The following is a 4,208-nucleotide window of genomic DNA, read 5'->3' as shown; positions in this document are numbered from 1 at the left end:
GGGGGGGGGGGCGGAAATGAGTCAGATTTGATTGCTTCTCCCAGATAGCTTTTTGACAGCACAATTTAAAAACCTAATTTATATTTTAAAACTAACAATATTTTTTTCCTACTCAATAGATTGTTCTCAGATTAAAGCTTGGTCAGTTTGTAGGGTTTTAACTCACCTGGATTTCTTTTAATATGACTGCTTTTAAAAAATATATCGTACTTGTTAAAAAGTACTATATTGGGTATGTTAGAAGTACATTTGTATTTACTGGATTTTAAATCATTTTATGAATCAAATCATTTCCAGAAATTTAATTTTTCTTTCCCACCCTCTTTCTGGGATCATCTGACTGCTTTTGAGCTTCAGAATAATGTCAAGCTACCTGTAAGCCAGGCAGGATGCTCCGATCCTTCTTAGGACAAGACTGGATGCTAATGCCTTTATAAGCCTGTGCTTTTACAAGCTCTCTAACTGAGGGTCCACAGACGTCTGGACCAAACTTTGAATGAGTCAGTCAGTGTGCTCGGAGGAGACCTTAAAACTGATCCTCAGACTTTGGGAAAACTGTGTTCTGTTCCGTGTGCCCATAAAGATGCCCCCCGCCCCTGGGTCTTGCACCAGGTGGGCCTGATGATGAGGCCTCCAGTTACGTGGAGTTTCCCAAGGGGTGGTCTTTGGCTTGTTAAGATGAGTATTTCCAGGATCCCATCAGACTTACTGCTTCAGAACTTGCTTTTTCTTTTAATTTTTTAATTTAATTTTTATTTTATATTAGAGTAGATTGATTTACAATGTAGTGTTAGTTTCAGGCATACAGCAAAGTGGTTCAGTTATACATATACCTATATCCATTCTTTTCCAAATTCTTTTCCCATATAGGTTATTACAGAATACTGAGTAGAGTTCCCTGTGCTGTACAGCAAGACGTTGTTTATCTATTTCATATATGGTAGTGTGTACATGTTAATCCCAAACTCCTAATTTATCCCTCCCCCCCCTTTCCCCTTTGGTAACTGTAAGTTTGTTTTTGAAGTCTGCAAGTCTGTTTCAGTTTTGTAAATAAGTTCATTTGTATCATTTTTTTAGATCCCACATATAAGTGATATCATATGATATTTGTCTTTCTCTGTCAAGTCTTACTTTACCTAGTATGAAAATCTCCAGGTCCATTCATCTTGCTACAAATGGCATTATTTCATCCTTTTTATGGCTGAGTAATGTTCCATTGTATCTATGTACCACATCTTCTTTATCCATTCCTCTGTTGATGGACATTTAAGTTACTTCCATGTCTTGGCTATTGTGAATAGTGCTGAAATGAACATTGGGGTGCATGTATCTTTTCGAATTATGGTTTTCTCAGGATATATGCCCAGGAGTGGGATTGCTGGATCATATGGTAGCCCTATTTTTAGTTTTTTAAGGAACTTGCATATTGTTCTCCATAGTGACTGCACCTGTTTACATTACCACCCACAGTGTAGGAGGGCTCCCTTTTCTCCACACCTTCTCCAGTGTTTATTGTTTGTAGATTTTTTGACGATGGCCATTCTGACTCGTGTGAGGTGATACCTCATTGTAGTTTTGATTTGCATTTCTCAAATAATTAGCAATGTTGAGCATCTTTTCATGTGCGTAACTTGCTTGTTTTTAAAAGCAAGTTCCTGAGGTGATTCTTGGGCACCCTAAAATCTGAGAACCACAGAATTCGGAGAGGAGTATCTTAGAGATAATCAAGGTCATGGACCTAAAGCTCTGACAAGAATAATGCGCTAGTGTGGTTAGATGTCCTGACTGCTGAGATTTATCCAGAAATCAATTGTATATTTTAAATCCATTTTAGTACTCACCTACAAGTAGTCTTGTCAAATACTGTCTTGCAGCTCAGAGTTGAGAAAAAAAGAATAAAAGAATGTCATTTAGTGAGGAGTAAGATAATAGTTCTGTGCAAACATACTGTAAGGGCTGGGATGGAGACAGAATATTAAGGATTGTATGTGGTCTGGAGCAGGAGGGTGTGGTAGCAGCTCTGAGCGCTCCACTCACACCCAACTTGTGGAACTTACCTGTGTGGGTGTTGGGTTTTTTTTTTTTTTAATGAACTACAAAATCAGAAAAGAAAAAGATGAAATTTACTTCAAATTCCAAAACCCCACCATTTCCAATATACTATATTTCATCCATTCTAAGCTGCACAGTTTTCCCATCTTAGCATCTCTGTGAAATTAGAAACATGTGCCATTATTCAGTTTTCAATGGTTTTTCCTTCCTTACTAGCACATAAAATGATGTTTCATCTTGCAACTGATAGTACCTTCAGCCAATGAATTCCAGTCTTTGGAGACACTAATTATTTGTGCCATGGCTTAAAACACTTGATGATACTTTGGTCATTTTTATAGAACTTTTTAAAGGTTTTTTTGTTTACAAAAATTAACCAGGCAATAGAATGTGCACGGTGGAGACTTAGAGAATCGCTAATGGGACTGGGTGAGTCCACAGTGCAGCCTGTGTGTAGGGCGAGGTCCTGCACTGGGATGTAAAGTCCACACAGGGAGCTCCAGACTAGACCAGGAAGAAACAGGCAAAACAGTGACCGACGGCAGGGGCCTCCAGGCTTCATCCAGAGGCTGTCCAGGTTCACGGTCCTGCTCCCGTCCCTGGTGTGGGAGCATAAGAGGAGCTTTTTTCTCCTGTGAGTATTCCATGCTCCTAAGTAAGCACTAATCCCCGTGCACCTTGGGCATGTGACTTTGCTCTCAGGGACAGAACACTAGGATTTCAAAATACCGTTTCACCCAAGCCTTCCGATGAGTCGGCAGTTCTAACAATACCAAGTTTTGCTGTCCTGTTGCCACTTTGGGTCCCCCTAGTCTAACTAGAGTCGCCATATAATTTATCCTACAGCCTACGACACTTTCGGGGTGAAGGGGAGCCATGGGAACAATCCCACGAGTCCATCAGGTATGAACGGGACAGTCCCAGGCAAACCAGGACGTCAGGTCACCAGAGTATAAGGTCATTTTCATGAAGCAGCATCCAGCAAAGAAAAGAAAAGAGGAAGAGCCAGGCCCGAGAAGCTCCCCCAGAGCTGCAGCTCCAGCTCGTGTCAGGCACAGGCGCCGGCCCCCCGGAGAGCACCGTGGGGCATCTTTGCTCCCCGCAGAGGAGGGGCTGGCAGACACAGTGCAGCACGGACGGTCAGCAACCCACACCTGGTCAGGTGCCAGCCTGCCTTATCTCCCACACCCTCCCTGGCTTCCCGCAGACAGTGTGGCCAAAGCTCTCAGTGTGGGTTAGAAATACGGCCTCGCCTGGACCAGATCCAAGGGAGGAAGCCCATCAGAATTCACATCACCTCTCCTTCCCGATTCTTTCCAAGTCGCTCTCACAGGGTGTCAGCACCCAGCCCCCTACCAATTCCATGGTAATCGAACATCGGGGATTTTTTTTCCCCCAATTGAAGAGAAATTTACTTTTTCACACATCAAGTTCCCATATATCATAAGAAGAGTTCTGGTCAAAATTCTATTCAAATGATCCTGTATTTCGTGCTCTGTTCTTTTTTTTTTAATTAATTTGTGTTGGAGTGTGTGGCTGCTTTACAGCGTTGTGTTAGTTTCTGCCGTGCCGCAAAGGGAAACGCTGGAGACTTTTACTAGCATTCTACACACATTAGGTGCCCAAACGGACTGGAAATTTGGCAGCCTTTTTGGACTAAGTAAAAAATACCCCCGCAAAATCATACAGCATGTCAAAGCCCTTCATATGCACCTTTGTCTCGTACAGCAAAGAGTGTAGTCTCCACCTCGCGGCGTTAAATCCCGTCTCAGGAAACACACAGGCCAGCTACTCGGGTCCTTCCCTTCCCGCCCAAGACACGCGTCCTCTCCCTGCTGACCGCGCCCTCCCTGGCTGCGCGCTAACGGGGAGGGTCCTTGGCCCCTCCCCCTTGGCTGGAACCACGTCCCCAGATAATTGCCCCGCGTACCACCTGCGGTACCCACCTGCCCAGTCCGACGGCCGGGGTGGCGTGGCAATGCCCCCCGCAGAATTCCGCCCTGGGGACGTCTGTCGCATCCGGCAGCGCTGCCCTGCTCTCCGTGCCACGTTTGGAGCCGGAGCACACGGGCCCTCGGCGTCCTCGCAGCCAGGACCCTGCCCCGTACCCATCGCCGGCAGCTGTCGTGCGGCAGGATGGTACAGATATTTATTTT

The 4,208-nt window shown here is 44.7% G+C and overlaps 1 protein-coding gene across 1 annotated transcript in view; it reads left to right on the top strand.

Moving 5' to 3' along the window:
* The window catches only part of ST18 (ST18 C2H2C-type zinc finger transcription factor), a 66,430-nt gene that overhangs the window by 8,411 nt on the left and 53,811 nt on the right, over nt 1-4,208 (top strand). The window lies entirely within an intron of this gene.

Source organism: Lipotes vexillifer, unplaced genomic scaffold (genome assembly GCF_000442215.2).
Source record: "Lipotes vexillifer unplaced genomic scaffold, Lipotes_vexillifer_v1.1 scaffold69, whole genome shotgun sequence".
Taxonomy (NCBI): Eukaryota; Metazoa; Chordata; class Mammalia; order Artiodactyla; family Lipotidae; genus Lipotes; species Lipotes vexillifer.
Note: the sequence above shows the minus strand (reverse complement) of the source record. Positions and strands in the feature narration are given on the sequence as shown.